Raw genomic sequence first — 19,237 nt, 5'->3', positions numbered from 1 at the left:
ATGGAAAGAGTCAGCCCAGCTGTCCTTGAGCAACCAGGCCCATGTTACCTAAGCCTTGGTGGCTTCTTCCCCAGGGACACAGAGGTGCTGCATTTCACAGTGACTTTCCTATTTCAGAGCAATTTCACCTCCTTCTCTAACAAGGCCTCACAAATGTACTGAGATCTAGAGAGGACAACAAGTATAAACCACAATGCTATCGGTGGTTCCTGGGATTGGAACAGGTGTGTAGGAAAAATTCCCTCTCTTCTATGGGTGAGTTTTTAAATGTGAGTGTATTACTTTTATAATAATCATGTTAAGAACGTCTCAATCAGGAGTGACGCCACACATGAAAAAGGTGGGAACCACTCTCTTAACGCAAACTCTTATTTACATGTAAGAGTCATGTAGTAACTCCAGTAAGACCCCTTGCCATGTTGTACCTTGGCATTTCCTTAAGTATATTTACTCAACAAAGAAAGAGGCGTGATAACCTAATTCGATGTGTGAATCTGCACCGAATATGTACCCAGAAAACTCAACAGCTACGAAGCTATTCTTGGAACAATTTCAGTGTCCATGGACACACTTTTTGTTGCAATAATTTACTGACACTTTGCTTCCTGAGCACCTACGGCTCCTGTCCATTCAGGTCAAGGAGTTATTCTTGTTAATTTGTGTAAATGGTACGGTGATTGGTGTGAGAATTCTCCTTCATTTGTAGGAGATCCATGCTGAGATAAGTAGGTGAAGTGTCACGATGTCTGCCTCTTTCTAGAGGTGACAGAGACATACATATTTTTAAAACATGATTATTAATTTAGACAAAGCACATAAAGGCTTTATTTCACATTCCGTTTCTTTGTATGCTTTCTTCACCAGGAGGAAATCACCTCAGTGTCAGGAATGAATGAGTCTGCCCCTCGATTCCAGCTTGCTGAACACACAGGGAAACAAAGTCCTGACAAAGGGAATGACTCTCTGGTGACTGAGCTGCAGCCCTGGGTGCATGTTCGTTTAGCAGTTCTGACGGCACCTGACCCAGCCCTCTCTTTGCATACCCCATCAGAAACTCTCTTTTTTGAAAAAAATCATTGAGGATCTTGCCATGCAATGTCCTCACCAGCTTCCTTTATATCCACTTCTGGCCTGCCAAGAACAAGGGTTCTTCAGAACCTGGCATTTTAAATGAAGAGGTCAGGCAGGTCATGAGGAAAGTCTCATTGTCCCCATTGCTCTGTCACTGCTGCATCTCTGAGACATCACAGACATGGACACCGGGCCTGCTTGTCTCTCAAACTGCCCTTAGATCCAAAGAGGGAGGAACCAGGATAAAGGGCTCTTATTTCCCTGAGAAAAGCCGTAGGTACTTGGGTATATACCCAGTAATGGGATGGCTGGGTCAAGTGGTATTTCTAGATCTAGATCCCTGAGGAATCGCCACACTGACTTCCACAATGGTTGAACTAGTTTACAGTCCCACCACCAACACTGTAAAAGTGTTCCTATTTCTCCACATCCTCTCCAGCACCTGTTGTTTCCTGACTTTTTAATGATCGCCATTCTAACTGGTGTGAGATGGTATCTCATTGTGGTTTTGATTTGCATTTCTCTGATGGCCAGTGATGATGAGCATTTTTTCGTGTGTTTTTCGGCTGCATAAATGTCTTCTTTTGAGAAGTGTCTGTTCATTTTCTTCGCCCAATTTTTGATGGGGTTGTTTGTTTTTTTCCTGTAAATTTGTTTGAGTTCTTGGTAGATTCTGGATATCACTCCTTTGTCAGATGAGTAGGTTGCGAAAATTTTCTCCCATTTTGTAGGTTGCCTATTCACTCTCATGGTAGTTTCTTTTGCTGTGCAGAAGCTCTTTAGTTCAGTTAGATCCCATTTGTCAATTTTGGCTTTTGTTGCCATTGCTTTTGGTGTTTTAGACATGAAGTCCTTGCCCATGCCTACGTCCTGAATGGTATTGCCTAGGTTTTCTTCTAGGGTTTTTGTGGTTTTAGGTCTAACATGTAAGTCTTCAATCCATCTTGAATTAATTTTTGCATAAGGTGTAAAGAAGGGATCCAGTTTCAGCTTTCTACATATGGCTAGCCAGTTTTTCCAGCACCATTTATTAAACAGGGAATCCTTTTCCCATTGCTTGTTTTTGTCAGGTTTGTCAAAGATCAGATAGTTGTAGCTATGCGGCATTATTTCTGAGGGCCCTGTTCTGATCCATTGATCTATGTCTCTGTTTTGGTACCGGTACCATGATGTTTTGGTTACTGTAGCCTTGTAGTATAGTTTGAAGTCAGGTAGTGTGATGCCTCCAGCTTTGTTCTTTTGGCTTAGGATTGACTTGGCTATGCGGGCTCTCTTTTGGTTCCATATTAACTTTAAAGTATTTTTTTCCGATTCTGTGAAGAAAGTCATTGGTAGCTTGATGGGGACGGCATTGAATCTATAAATTACCTTGGGCAGTATGGCCATTTTCACGATATTGATTCTTCCAACCCATGAGAATGGAATGTTCTTCCAACCCATGAGAATGGAATGTTCTTCCATTTGTTTGTATTCTCTTTTATTTCATTGAGCAGTGGTTTGTAGTTCTCCTTGAAGAGGTCCTTCACATCCCTTGTAAGTTGGATTCCTAGGTATTTTATTCTCTTTGAAGCAATTGTGAATGGGAGTTCACTGATGATTTGGCTCTCTGTTTGTCTGTGATTGGTGTACAAGAATGCTTGTGATTTTTGTACACTGATTTTGTATCCTGAGACTTTGCTGAAGTTGCTTATTAGCTTAAGGAGATTTTGGGCTGAGACGATGGGGTTTTCTAGATATACAGTCATATCATCTGCAAACAGGGACAATTTGACTTCCTCTTTTCCTAACTGAATACCCTTTATTTCCTTCTCCTGCCTGATTGAACTGGCCAGAACTTCCAGCACTATGTTGAATAGGAGTGGGGAGAGAGGGCATCCCTGTCTTGGGCCAGTTTTCAAGAGGGAATGCTTCCAGTTTTTGCCCATTCAGAATGATATTGGCTGTGGGTTTGTCATAGATAGCTCTGATTATTTTGAGATTCGTCCCATCAATATCTGATTTATTGAGAGTTTTAGGCATGAAGGGTTGTTGAATTTTGTCAAAGGCCTTTACTGCATCTATTTAGATAATCATGTGGTTTTTGTCCTCGGTTTTGTTCATATGCTGGATTATATTTATTGATTTGCCTATGTTGAACCAGCCTTGCATCCCAGAGATGAAGCCCATCGAGGCTAGGAAGAAACTGCATCGACTAACGAGCAAAATAACCAACTAGCATCCTAATGACAGGATCAAACTCACACATAACAATATTAACTTTAAATGTAAATGGGCTAAATGCTCCAATTAAAAGACACAGACTGGCAAATTGGATAAGGAGTCAAGATCCATCAGTGTGCTGTATTCAGGAAACCCATCTCACGTGCAGAGACACACATAGATTCAAAATAAAGGGATGGAGGAAGATATACCAAGCAAATGGAAAAAAAAAAAAAGGCAGGGGTTGCAATCCTAGTCTCTGATAAAATAGACTTTAAACCAACAAAGACCAAAAGAGACAGAAAAGGCTGTTACATAATGGCAAAGGGATCAATTCAACAAGAAGAGCTAGCTATCTTAAATATATATGCACCCAACACAGGAGCACCCAGATTCACAAGGCAAGTCCTGAGTGACCTACAGAGAGACTTAGACTCCCACACAATAATAATGGGAGATCTTATCACCCCACTGTCAACATTAGACAGATCAACGAGACAGAAAGTTAAGAAGGATACCCAGGAATTGAACTCAGCTCTGCACCAAGCAGACCTAATAGACATCTGCAGAACTCTCCACCCCAAACCAACAGAATATACATTTTTTTCAGCACCACACCACACCTATTCCAAAATTGACCACATAGTTGGAAGTAAAGCTCCCCTCAGCAAATGTAAAAGAACTGAAATTATAACAAACTGTCTCTCAGACCACAGTGTAATCAAACCAGAACTCAGGATTAAGAAACTCACTCAAAACCACTCAACTACATGGAAACTGAACAATCTGCTCCTGAATGACTACTGGGTACATAACAAAATGAAGGCAGAAATAAAGATGTTCTTTGAAACCAACGAGAACAAAGCCACAACATACCAGAATCTCTGGGACACATTCAAAGCAGTGTGTAGAGGGAAATTTATAGCACTAAATGCCCACAAGAGAAAGCAGGAAAGATCCAAAATTGACACCCTAACATCACAATTAAAAGAACTAGAAAAGCAAGAGCAAACACATTCAAAAGCTAGCAGACGGCAAGAAATAACTAAAACCAGAGCAGAACTGAAGGAAATAGAGACACAAAAAACCCTTCAAAAAATTAATGAATCCAGGAGCTGGTTTTTTGAGAAGATCAACAAAATTGATAGATGGCTAGCAAGACTAATAAAGAAGAAAACAGAGAAGAATCAAATAGATGCAATAAAAAACAATAAAGGGGATATCACCACCGATCCCACAGAAATACAATCTACCATCAGAGAATACTACAAACACCTCTAGGCAAATAAACTAAAAAATCTAGTAGAAATGGATAAATTCCTCGACAAATACACCCTCCCAAGACTAAACCAGGAAGAAGTTGAATCTCTGAATAGACGAGTAACAGGCTCCGAAATTGTGGCAATAATCAATAGCTTACCAACCAAAGAGTCCAGGACCTGATGGATTCACAGCCGAATTCTACCAGAGGTACAAAGAGGAACTGGTACCATTCCTTCTGAAACTATTCTAATCGATAGAAAAAGAGGGAATCCTCCCTAACACATTTTATGAGGCCAGCATCATCCTGACACCAAAGCCTGGCAGAGACACAACCAAAAAAGAGAATTTCAGACCAATATCCTTGATGAACATTGATGCAAAAATCATCAATAAAATACTGGCAAACCGAATCCAGCAGCACATCAAAAAGCTTATCCACCATGATCGAGTAAAAGCATTTTTATCTGGATACAGATATTTTCTAGATGTGATGACAGAGCCAGGGTGAAGCGAGGGAGGCTCTAACCTCAGGAACAAAATGTAAGCACTAAGATACTCTGTACTTAAGATAGATAACCTTAAAACACGATAGTTGTTTTAAAAAATAATATTCATGAAAAAATCACCATAATCAACAAACTGTCCAAAATTTAAATCAAGACAGGATCTAAGCCTGTAATTGTCCAACTCAGTTGCACTCACTTACCTTGATGCCAGGACAGTCAGACCCTGCCTTTATTTAGTCATTTAATATTCATCATGTATACATTGTTATTTTGAATAAATTAGGGATTTCCCGATTCCTGCAAGCATATATCATTAGATTGCATAAAAGAAGTGAAGCTTCACACATAAAAAATTAAAAAGTCACCATGACAATGACATTCATTCCTATGTTCTAGGGGAAACAGCACAATTCTCTTAGGAAGAAACTCTCCTTTTATTTAAGAAGACCCTTTAATGGCTGTTTAGGTCTTGGAAGATAGGACACCTGACTGCATCTGTGAAATAGAGATACAATCCAGTAAGCGCTAAATCATTCTACAATTTTAAAAATAAAATGTCTTTTTAGTTTCTCCCTTGGAATGAGAACTAAAGTTTCTTGGACTTCAGAGATTAACAATGAAAGGAGCTCTGGGTTCCAAAATGAACAGGTATACCTGTAACACCAGGGCACAAAGTGGCCTGTAGAGGTTATTACCAATTATGGCTGAACTCTAGCTAGAATGCACTCTAATTTCTAATCTCATTTAGTTCTGTGCAGTAACTGCCCATCATTATCCTCATCTTTTTGCAAAACTGTGTCTCAATCAGTGGCTTTGTATTTGTAAAATCTTGGAAATGGGGGAAAGCCTCAGTCATTCCTAGTGCAAAGCTACAACGAAAAATGGGAAGTTGGTTGCAAGGTGTGAGGTGGAGGTGGCCAGCGAATGTCACACAGAAGACACAAGTAAGAATTTGCACAAGATGTTAGGAGCATAAGCACCACTGGGGAGTTCTGAGAAATATTTGACTGTCTACACTAATTAGGAATGGGAGCTGGAGCTGTTTAATTTGGATGTTAAAAATAGGATAATTTTGGCGGTGTGTGGTGGCTCACACCTGTAATCCCAGAACTTTGGGAGGCTAAGGCGGGTGTATCACCTGAGGTCAGGAGTTCAAGACTAGCCTGACCAACATGGTGAAACCCTGTCCCTACTAAATACAAAAAATTAGCCGGGTGTGGTGGTACATGCCTCTAATCCCAGCTACTTCGGAGGCTGCAGCAGGAGAACCCCTTGAATCCAGGAGGCAGAGGTTGCAGTGAGCCGAGATTGCATCATTGCACTCCAGCCTGGGTGTCAAGAGTGAAACTCCATCTCAAAAAAAAAAAAAGGATAATTCCAGAAATTTGGAGAATTTACAGAATCCATTCCAACCAAGTGAACTTGCATATCATAATCTAAATCTCAAAGCCTTTGAACTCATGACATAACAGAATAAAATTGTTCCCATTTCATCATGCCTGAAGACTCATAAGAAAGGAAAAAAAAAGATATTAATTTTAAACACTGCAGCTCATTCATTATTTTATTGAATTACCTGGCTACAAAATTGAATTGAATTGCCTGACCTTGTTCCAACTATATTTAAAGCAGATGAGGAAACTCTCCAGAGAACAGATTTGTCTGGGACTAGTCTAGGTAGAGTTCACTTTCGACACATCCTCTTGGTGTTTTCCAGGACTTTTTGAATATGTGGAATAATATCATTGCTTTGAGCAGATTTTCAGCCATTAGCTCTTCAGTTATTGCTGCCATCCCTCTCTCCTTTCTCTTCCTGGGAATAAAACTGCCTAGCTAGATAGAGAGTTGGTGCAAAAGTAATTCTAGTTTTTGCCTTTAAAAGTAATGGTAAAAATCACAACTACTTTTGCACCAACTACACATATATATATATATATACACACACATCCATTATGTCTGTATTGCATATATATATATATATTCAATACAAGCACACATACACACACACAAAGCATTCTTTCACTGTGTCTTTACATTTATGTTTATGTCTTTTTTAATTTTCCATTATTTTATTTTATTATTATTTTTTAAGACGAAGTCTCACTCTGTCATCCAGGCTGGAGTGCAGTGGTGCAGTCTTTGCTCACTGAAACCTTCTCCCAGGTTCAAGCAATTCTCCTGCCTCAGCCTCCTGAGTAGCTGGGATTACAGGTGTCCTCTACCATGTCTAGCTAATTTTTTTTTTTTATTTGTAGTAGAGATGGGGTTTCACCATGTTGGCCAGCCTGGTCTTGGACTCCTGACCTCGGACTCCCGCCTCGGCCTCCCAAAGTGCTGGGATTACCGGCGTGAGCCACTGTGCCCAGCCCACTGACTTGTATTCTAATTTTTGGATCTTCTGCTATGGCCAATGTGCTATTAATCCATTGTGATGTTGACTTCACATATTGTATCAAATACTAGAATTCAATTATTTAATATTTTTACATAAGACAAGAGAATCTATACAAAAATGAATATGGTCAGACATTTTACAGATGCCCCAGCCCTCTTGGAATATAGGCTTTTTCATGCTGACACCTGTCTCTTAATGAATCCAGTATGGAGGAGTAGTTGCTTTTAAAAGAATACATTTTAGTGAAGGTCTTGATCAAAGACAGATTTAAAAAAAAAAAAACACTAAAAAACATCAAAAATATCTAATTTTAGGGTATTTGGGGGATGATAACACATCCAGGAAACTTTTCCTGAGAGACCTGTGATAGAATCTGAAATGTACTTTTCTTTGTTTTGCTGTCATATACGAACAACTTAGAAGAAACAACTACTTGTTTTCATTAATCCTAAATAACTAGGGTTGACAGATTTAGCAAATAAAAATATAGGACACCCAGTTAAATTGGGTTTTAGATAAACAACAACAAGATTATTGTGGCATTATCTATCTCATACTATTTAGGATGTAAATACACTAAAAATTTCTTCATGCTTCACCTGAAAGTCAAATTGAACTAGGCCTCCTGTATTCATCTGATAACAGTATGAGTCACTGAAAAAATTTTTTCTTTAAAGAGTTTTATTTTACTGGGTGTAGTGTAGTAGACTTAATAATGGCCTCCCAAAGATGTCCGTGTCCTAATTCCTAGAAGCTGGGATTATGTTACTTTTTTGGCAAATAAGGATTAAGGCAGCAGATAGAATTATTTGCTAATCAGCTGACTTTAAAACAGAGAGATTGACATGGATTATGTGAATGAGACCAATGTGATAACAGGATCTTTAAATGAGGAAAAGGAAGGAAGAACAGTCAGTGTCTGCGTGGTGGGATGTGAGAACGACTCAACAGCAATTGCTGGATCTGAAGATGGAGGAAGTGTCCACAACCCAAGGAACGTGGGCAGCCTCTAAAGTTTGAAAATGCAAAAATTAAAAAAAAAAATCAAAGAAAACTCAGCTTCTTAGAGCCTCCAGAAAGGAACAATTTCCTGAGGACACTTTGATTTTGGATGTTTGATTCACAGAACTGCAAGATAATTTTGCATTGGTTTAGGTCACTAAGCTTATGACAATTTGTTACTTCAGCCACAGAAAACACAATTGCCCCACAGTCTCCATGAGGGATTCTTTCCTGGACCCCTGTGGATATCAAATGCCTCAGATGCTCAAGTCCCTGTTATAAAATGGAGTCATATTTTCACATGATCATCACACATCCTTCCATATACTTTAAATCATCTCTAGTTCCCTTGTAATAACTAACACAATGGAAATGCCAAGTAAATGGGAGTTATGCTGTATTTTCCAGGAAATAAGGACAAGAAAAAAGTCTGTACATGTTGATTTTAAACACCTTGTTTTTGTAGAACATTTCCTGATGTAGAACCTACCAATAGGAAGGGCCAACTATATGCTCGTTTCAAATTATAAACTGAGCATAAAATTAGTGACACAAAAGATCTAAGTCTGCATTTGTTTAATGAAAAAAAGGTGAAAAACTCTCAAAATTTTATAGAACTTTATGTATATCATTCATAACAATTCCCAAGGCTTATGTGAAAGACAATGAGTGTCTCAGAAAGAAGGAACAAAGATCCCAAAAGATGAGTCTATTCCTCAGTTTCCATCCAAATGGACTCACTGCTATGGGAATTGGTCTCTGAGAGTAGATGAGAAGGAACCCATCAGTGGGTGTGAGACAGCTGTGTTCAGACACTGAATAATAAGCAGTGCAACAAACAAATACAGTGGGATGTGCTTTTGCCCCCAGCTCTCTATAGGGCCAGGTTACAGGCCACAGCACAGGGAGGAAGACTCACATGGAGACCAGCATCCTGTGGCATTGAGGAGACTGAGGTCAAAGCTCATATAGCACAAGATGCCCTGTGTTAGTCTGTGTGCATTGCTCTAAAGGAATACCTGAGGCTGAGTTTCATAAGGAAAAGAAGTTATTGTGGCTAACTATTCTGCAGGCTGTATGAGAAGCATGGTGCCTGCATCTGCTCCTGGTGAGGTCTCAGGAAGTTTCTAAGCATGGCAGAAGGTAAAGGGGGAGCAGGAAAAACACATGGTGAGAGTGGAGCAAGAGGATGACAAAGGAGGTCCCCAGACTGTTTTAAACAACTAGGTATTGTATGAACTCTAAGCAAGAACTCACTCATGATCATAAAAAAGCATTAAGTCGTTCACGAGGGATCTACCCCACAACACAAACACCTCCCATCAGGCTCCACGTCCAACACTGAGGATTAGATTTCAGCATGAGGTTTTGAGGGGACAAACATCTGAAAAATATAATTCTTCCCCTGGCCCCTCAAATCGCATGTCCTTCTCACATTGCAGTATCCAAACATCCCTTCCCAATAGTTCCTCAAAGTCTTAAATCCTTCCAGCATTAACCTAATAAAATGTCCAAAGTCCAATGCCTCATCTGAGACTCAATGTCCTTCTACTTATGAGCCTGTACAATCAAAAACAAGTCATTTATTTCCACATTACAATGATGGTACAGGCATTGGTTAGACATGACCATTCCAAAAGGAAGAAATTGGCCAATGAAAGGGACTACAGGCCCCACACAAGTCAGAAGCTCAGCAGGGCAGCTATTAAACCTTAAAGTTCCAAAATAATCCTTGATTCCATGTCCTGTATTCTGTTGTGAAGGTGGGCTCTGCAGATCTTGGGCAGTTCTGCGCCTGTGGCTTCACAGAGTGCAGCCCACATGGCTGCTGTCATAGGTCAGAATCTGATGCCTATGGCTCTTCCATGCTGAGGGTACAAGCTGTCAATGGTGCTACCATTCTGAAGTCTGGAGAGGGCAGTGTCCCGCTTTCCACAGCTCCACTAGGCAATGCCCCATTGTCCCCAATGGGGACTCCATGTGGGGTGATCAACCCCACATTTTCCCTTGGCACAGCCCTAATAGAGTTTTTCTGTTTGTACTCTGCCTTTGCGGCAGGCTTCTGCCTGGGCAACCAGTTCCACACACCCTCTGAAAACTAGGTGGAAGCTTCCAAACCTCCTTCTCTTTTGCACTCTGCATACTTGCAAGCTTAACTCCACATGAAAGTTGCCAGGACTTTATGGATGCACCCTCTGCTGCTGTGGCCTAACCTGTATATTGGCTCCTTTGAGCTGAGGCTGGAGCCTGAGCATCCAGGATGTGGGAACATCATCTGGTTGCTGAACAGGGCAGCTTGCCCTGGGCCTGGCCCCTGAAACTATACTTTCCCCTAGGCTTCTGTGCCTATGGTAGGAGAGGATGCCCACAGATTTCTGAAATGGTATTTTCCTATTGTTTTAGATATTAGCACTTGGCTTCTTTTCAGTCGTGAATATTCTAGCAAGTGATTTCTCCACGGTTCACCTGCTTTCCTCTTCTGAAAATGCTTTTTGTTTCTTCACTAAATAGCCAGGCTGCAAATTTTCCAAATTTTTCTGTTCTGCTTCCTCTTTAAATATAACTTCCAACTTCGTGTCATTTCTCTGCTCCGATATCTGATTGTAAGCTTGTAGAAGCAGTCACATAATTTCTTGAATATTTTGCCCCTTTAAAATTGCTTCCACCAGATGCCCTGGGTAATCACTCTTAAGTTTAATCTTCCACAGATCCCTAGGATGTGGACAAAATGCAGACAACCTCTTTGCTAGGTTGTAACACTGGTGACATTTACTCTGATTCCCAATAATTTCCACTTTTCCATCTGAGGCCTTGTCAGCCTGGACTTCAATGTCCATATCTCTATTTGCATTTTGGTCACATATATTTAACATGTGTTTAACATGTGTTTCTAATGAGTTCCAAACTTTCCCTCAACTGCCTGCCTTTTTTTTTTTTTTTTTTTTGAGACCAAGTCTCACTCTGTTGCCCAGGTTGGAGTGCAATGGCATCATCTTGGCTCACTGCAACTTCCACCTTCCAGGTTCAAGAAATTCTCGTGCTTCAGCCTCCTGAGTACCTGGAACTACAAGCGTGAGCCAACACACTGGGTGTGAGCCAACACACCAGGCTAATTTTTGTATTTTTAGTTATGGGGTTTCACCATGTTGGTGAAGCTTGTTTTGAACTCTTGACCTCAGGTGATCCACCTGCCTCAGCTTCCCAAAGTGCTGGGATTACTGGCATGAGCCACCATGCCCAGCCTCCTCTGCCTGTCTTTTGCTGAGCCCTGCAGACTCTTCCAACCTCTGCCAGTTACCCAATTACAAGGCCACTTCCCCATTTTTATGTATCTTTATAGCAATGTCCCCTGCACAGTACCAATTTTCAGTGTTAGTATGTTTTTACTACTGTAAAGAAATACCTAAAGCTGGGTAATTTGTAAGAAAAAGAAGTTTATTCTGGCTCAATATTCTGTAGACTTTTGAGTAGAATGGTGCCGGCATCTGCTATGGTGAGGCCTCAGAAAGCTTCCAGTCATGGTGGAAGGTGAAGGGGGAACAGGTGTATCACAGGGTGAGAGAAAGAACAAGAGTGGGAGAGGTGCCACACCGTGTTAAACAACCAGAACTCCCAAGACTCAAGGCAGGAACTTGCTGATTATCTCGAGGACAGCACCAAGCCATTCATGAGTGATCCACTCTCATGACCCAAACACATCCTGCCAGGTCCCACCTCCGGCATTAGGGATTACATTTCAACATGGTATTTGGAGAAGAAAACATTCAAACTGTATCACACCCCAATTTACAGCCTAGAATATCATAGTGGGGGCTACTGGAAGGAGGCAGGGGTCTTGAGTTTTGGAGAAGGGCAGGGATGCCTTCACTCTTGGGCTAGGTTGTGATGTGAGCACACTTGGGGTAAGACTTCACCAGGCCAGAGAAAAACAAAAACGCCATAAGGAAGTGGAAGGCAATTTTAGGAGGACATACAAGACTTGAAAACTTTGCACCCCCACAGCAAAGTCGAGAGACCTCAGAGTCCTCAGAAAGCCATCAGCAAGTAGTGATGCTATTTAGCTCTAGATTAACTAAATATTTCTAGAGCAACTGCTCTAAGAAATGTTTTAATTCATTCCTGAAAGGTCCAAACAAATCTATAGAATCTCAAATGTAAACGTGAATGTGAATAAGGTCTAACATTCTTTAAAGGAAAACAGTAAAAATTGTCACTCAGCAATTTCAGCTCTATAATATACTGAATCCAGTGAAAGATTTCCAAGCATACAAAGAAGCAGGAAAATATGGCTCATAACCAAGAGGAAAGTCATTCAGTAAAAACAGACCCAACAATGAAAAAGGCACTAAAAATAGAAAAAGGAATGTAAAGGAGCTATTATAAAAGTTATAAATATGTGCAAGGCTGAAGAGAAAACTGTTTTTGATGAGGAGGAACACATATAGAGAAACGAATGGACCTTCCAACAATAAAACAAAGTGAGCATGTGAATAAAAAATATTCTGAATTGAATTAATGGCATATGACAGCATAGAAGAAAAGATCAACAAGTCTGACTACATATTAATACAAATAAATGAAGAAATAACACAAAGGGAGAAAAAAGTTGGATAAAAAATGAAGAGTGCACTGTGCAGAAACATCAAGCAATCTATCACCTATGTGTGTTTAAAGGCAGAAAGAAGTTGAAAGGGAAAGGATAAAGTTAAGAAAATAATAGCCTATTTTTGTAAATTTGGTGAGACTATAAACACACAAACTTGGTATTTAGACATCCAAGAAGAATAATTATAAAGAAAACCAGAACAAGGTTATTAGAATTGCATTAGTCCATTTTCACACTACTATAAAAAATACTAACTGAGACTGAGTAATTATTTAAAAAAGGATTAATTGACTCACAGTTCTGCAGGCTGAACAGGAAGCACGGCTATGAGGCCTCAGGAAATTTACAATCATGGCGGAAGGTGAAGGGGCAACAAGCAAGTCTTACATGTGGCAGGCGAGAGAGACAGACGGAGACAGCAGGGAAAACTGCCATTTACAAAAACATCAGATCTCGTGAGAATTCACTCACTATCATGAGAAGAGCATGGGGGAAAACACCACCATGATCCAATCACCTCCCACCAGGTCCCGCTGCCCCCTACTGGGGATTATGGGGATTACAACTCGAGATAAGCTTTGGGTGGGGAAACAGAGCCTAACAATATCAATAATTGAATTATTTTCAATCAAAAATAATGAGAAAAATCTTAAAAGCAGCCTGAGAGAAGACACATTGCTTACAGAAGAATGAAAAATAAAGTGATGTATTTAAGTACCAAAAGAAGAAATACATGTCAACACAGAACGAATACAAGCAAAAATATATTTCTAAAATTATGGTAAACACATATTGCAATAGTAAGTTAAGGCATTTTCTAATAACAACAACAAAAACTAAGAGGATTCCTCACTAGCAAACCTGTACTACAAAACAAGACCCAAATATACGCTATAAAAAACCCAATGTACAATTCAAATATAAAGACAAAGATAAGTTGATATAAAAGGGATAGAAAGAGCTATAGTGTGAAAACATTAATCTAATGGAAACAATTAGTTGTATTGGCTAATCGACTATAAATCAAAGTAGATTTTAGAGCAAGTTGTATTATCTTGATAAAGAGGGTATTTTTCCCAATGTTAAAGTGGTTAAGTCACCAAGAACAGATATTATTACTATTAAATTAGTATGCACCTTATAAGGGAATCTCAAAATTTTTAAAGGTAAATTGATAGAACTGAGAGAAGAAATTGACAAATTAACAATCACAATGGGATAGTTCAACAGTTTTTTCCTTGTAAAAGATGTTTTTTATTATGTTTTGTTTTGTTTTGTTTTTTTGAGATGGAGTTTCTCTCTTGTCGCCCAGGGCGGGGTGCAGTGGTCAGATCTTGGCTCACTGCAACCTTTGCTTCCCTGGGTTCAAGCGATTCCCCTGCCTCAGCCTCCCAAGTAGCTGGGACTACAGGCGCGTGCCACCACGCGCAGCTAATTTTTGTATTTTAGTAGAGACAGGATTTCACAATGTTGGCCAGGCTGGTCTAAAACTCCTGACCTCAGGTGATCCACCATCCTTGGTCTGCCAAAGTGCTGGAATTGCAGCAGTGAGCCACTGCGCCTGGCCTCTCCTTGTAACAGGTTTTTGGCAGACACGTATACATGAAGATAGAGAGGACTTGAACGGCAGTATCATCCATTGTGACCTGTTTGAGATTTACAGAACACTCCTCCCAATAACGGTAAAATGAATTAAAATGTTACCTAAGAGAGCTTATACTGACCTAAGAAACAGGTCTAAGAAAATCAAAACAATTTAATGTCAAATGAAACATAATGTCTATCCACAGTGCAATGTACAAAGCTGTCATAAAGAAAGATAGATGGAAAATTCCCTAAGTATTTGGACATTCCTGAACATGTTGCTAATGAGTAAAAGGAGAAATTAGAAAATAATTTGAAGTGATAGCAAATGAAAACATAACATAACAAAATTTATGGAAATACAGCTAAAGCAGCACCTGGAGAGAAATTAATAACCTTAACTGCTATTATAATGGGAAGCATAAAAGCGCAGAAATAGACAATCTAAGGTTCCACTGTAAAAAATACCGGGGGGAAAAAAGCACAAACTAAACTGAAAGTAAATAGGAAAACGAGTGAATAAAAAGAAAGTGGGCACAAAAGAAAACATTGAAAATAAATAAATGAAAGATACTTCCTTGAGAGAATCTCTAAAATTATGAGAACTCTCACTAGATTCATTACAAGGAAAAAAAAAATGACAAGAATTCTCAGGTGCACACCCAGGCTTCAGGCAGGCAGGAAACTGAGATTAGATCTGCGTTTTAGGGTCACGTAGACGAGCTGCCACGAGGTGGCAGTAACTGCGCGCTCATTCCCTCACCTCCTGCAAGGCTAGGCCAGGCTCCCGACTCGCCACTCAGCTTGGGAGATGGGAGAGGGTGACAGCAGCTCCATGGACTCTGGCCTTAGGCAGAGCGTTACTGTAGCTTTGGGGTTGTAGGAGGATGAAGAGGGGAGGTTGTCAGGACGCCATGATGGTAGTGTGGTGGTGGTTAGGAACATGGGCTTTGAAGAGAGGGGAATTTTATTTCAAATTGCATCTCTGCCACTTAGTAGTCAGATGACCTTGAACATGTCCTCTAACCTTTCTAGGCCCCAGGACCTGCCTCTGTAAACTTGGGTAATACCTACCTGGCAGGCTTGTTTCTGAGGATTCAATAAGATAAGTTGTATAAAAATGGCCATAGCAGGGCTGGTTACAAAATTCCTAAGTTTCAGTGCTAAATGGAAATGCAGGGTACCATGGTTTAAAGAGCAGAAAAAGAAAGTGTAATGAAAGGCAATAGGATATTAAGCTTTTGCAAACAAATATTTTTCATTGTTTGAAAAATGTAATAGTCATACAGGAGTAATGACAGAATCTTACAAATCTCCATCAGAAATTAATTTCATAGTTTTAATAGAATAAAAATACTACTTTATTAATTGGATTTAGATGAATCATACAATTTTTCTGGCCCACTTTCCTGTCAAATAATATATTAGGTCAACAAACTTTGTACCTTGAGCAACTTCATTTTATCTTTTGGGAAGAATCTGCTGAAGCAACTGTTTCTGGAATATTTTCTAAGGTATGACAACATGCGGATAAATTATTTTGAAACAAATTTTAGTATATCTGGAGCTGGTGATTCTTGTGAAACAATTTCTCTCAAAAGATTTAACTCTTTAAACAAATCAGTATCATGTAAATTTGAATTAATTTTAAGTGTAAATTTCTCCAACGGAATTTTGATGCATCTTCTCACATGTTCTGTAAGTTGCAGAGGCCCAGAGCAGACCCATATGGCATCATGATTTGTAACTTATTCAAAACCCCTGTTTACGAATTCTATTGCTGTGTATTTATTAACAAGAAAAACTTAATTTTTAAAATTGCCCTCCTTGTTAATAATTGATTAATCAGATGGTTTTTTGTGTGTTTGTTTTTTGTTTTTTGACAAGGTCTCTATTTTTCAGGCTTGAGTGCAGTGGTATCATCATTGCTCACTACAGCCTCAAGCTCCTGGACTCATGTAATCCTCATACCTCAGCCTCCCAAGAAGCTAAAGCTACGATCATGTGACACTATGGCCAGCTAATCTTTATTATCTTTATTATCATTATTTGTAGAGATGGTGTCTAGTTATACTGCCCAAGCTGGTATCCAACACCTGGCCTCAAAGACTCCTCTGACCTCAACCTCACAATGTGCTGGGATAACAGGCATGCACCACCATGCCTGGCCCATCAGAAGTTTTATACAAATATAGCATCCTTCTCTGTTGAATGTGACTATTATTACATGTTTAATTTCCATTTCTGAGCCTTGGATATCTCCTTAAAGACTTCTAAGCCCTCTGAAGAATTCCAAGCACTTCCTGGTATGCTTTATTGCGATGTCCATGGGCACACTTTTGTTTTGTGATTCTCTCCTCCCAATATGCTATCTGAGCACCTATGGTTCCTGTCCCGGTGCTCAGGTCAGGGGGTAAATCTTTGTGCAGAAGCTCCAAGGATGACTCTGAGAATGCACAGGCACAGAGGTGTCGGTGCTGCCTCCACACAGAGACCCTCCTTTCACCCCAGGGCTGAGGAGACCTGCTGCTGCTGCTGCTGCCACCTCCCATCCCATTCCAGACATGCCTGGGCTGCTCCAAGAATGCCTATGCTCAAGGCAGCAAAACTCTAGCGTGTGGCCTTCATGTCCCTGGGCCTGAGCCTGCCCACCTTTTCTCCCCTCATAGCCACTCTGCCCATGTGCCTGCTCCATTGTCTCAGTGAGCTTCACTTACAAAACACAAGTTCAAACAAAAAACTGAGAAAGTCAGGGGGCTATCAGCAGAGCCTGACATGTGACACTGGCCCTTCTCAGAGCTGGTCCCTGTGTCACTGCCCTGCCCTCAAGCCCATGAAGCTGGCGCTGCCTCCAGAATTGAGAACCAATAAAACTGCTTCTGTTACTTAACATTGAGGACACAATGCAGAGAAACTTTGTTTTCTAAATCATAGAGATGACTTTGCTTTCTGGGGGCGTATCTATAAGAATGAGGCTTCCCACCCTTGCCTGGGGAACTGAACTATTTTGCCACAAAGAAACAGCCTGGAATTCTCTCCCCAGCTACAGAAAAGAGGTTTGGGGACACAGCATGAGTCATGTTTCATTAAAAGACAGCATGGTGGGTCTATTTGTCAGTTAGACTTGATGGTTCCCATTTTACACACAACCTGGCTTTGCTTTTAGCTCATTAAGAAAAAGAAAAGTCATCTACATTTTACCAAATCTTGACATGTCTCCAAATCCTCGAATTGCTGCATCTCTGGTTTTGGTGAAGAACCCCATGGTTCTGCCAGTGGATGGTCTTCCTTGCTGAAGCAAGATAATAACCCTACCTTTAAAACAAAGATGCCCATCTACTGGTCCTAATCAAACACACTTCATCACTAGGATGAACACAGCTGTGAAGGAGTCTCATTGGGCTGTGCCAGGAAAAAAGAAGCAGCTGGAACCACAGAATCTTCATGGGAACAGTCAGCCCAGCTGTCCTTGAGCAACCAGGCCCATATTACCTAAGCCTTGGTGGCTTCTTCCCCAGGGACACAGAGGTGCTGCATTTCACAGTGACTTTCCTATTTCAGAGCAATTTCACCTCCTTCTCTAACAAGGCCTCACAAATGTACTGAGATCTAGAGAGGACAACAAGTATAAACCAGAATGCTATCGGTGGTTCCTGGGATTGGAACAGGTGTGTAGGAAAAATTCCCTCTTCTATGGGTCAGTTTTTAGATGTGAGTGTATTACTTTTATAATAATCATGTTACGCCTAGTAGTCATTAAGAACGTATCGATCAGGAGTGATGTCACACATGAAAAAGATGGCAACCAGTCCCTGAATTCAAACTCTAAGCCCCAGTAAGTTTCTTCTCCTAGTATCATGACATTTCCTTAAGAATATTTACTCAACGAATTAAGAGATGTGACAACCTAATTCGATGTGCAAATCTAGGTTAAACATGTATCCAGAAACATCAACAGCCGTGAAGCCATGGTTGGAACAATCGGAGAAATGTGAAATATTCACAAGATAATAAATGACATTGAGGAACTAGTTTTCTTAATGTGTGTAAATTGTATTGTGTTTGATGTGGGAATTTCCCCTCACATGTAAGAGATTCATGCTGAGATAATTATAGTGAAGTGTCATGATGTTTGTTTCTTTTTTTTAACTTTAAACAAATTTTTAGTACACAAAGGTTGTCACGTAATTGTAAGTTTCTCTACTTTGTACACAATTAGTCTCACTCTGCAGAGAAAGCATGCTTAACTTCTCATCTGGTGGTTGCAAGCACTAAAATCCTGATTTTAACAGAATAGTAGTAAAAATGCCCCAGTGATTTAAGTTGAAAGCAGTACATCAGTACATGGCTCTTGTACCCAGTGTCAGGAATGTACAACATCTTTCTATTCAAAAATACAAACTAAATCACCTGTAGGCATGGATGACAGCTGTAAACCATTATATATTTTGTCAGCTGAAACCAGTAACTGATGGTTATAGTGGTTCCTTAAACATCAGCCAGCCTTTTCTTCATTTTCTCCAACTGACTTCTCTGAAGTTATTGGTGAGGAACACTGCCTTGGGCTTCCTATCACAATTCATTAATAAAGGTAAAGCACTATTCTACAAA

This window comes from Hylobates moloch, unplaced genomic scaffold (genome assembly GCF_009828535.3).
Source record: "Hylobates moloch isolate HMO894 unplaced genomic scaffold, HMol_V3 SCAFFOLD_6, whole genome shotgun sequence".
NCBI lineage: Eukaryota > Metazoa > Chordata > Mammalia > Primates > Hylobatidae > Hylobates > Hylobates moloch.
This window is presented reverse-complemented; position numbering follows the sequence as displayed.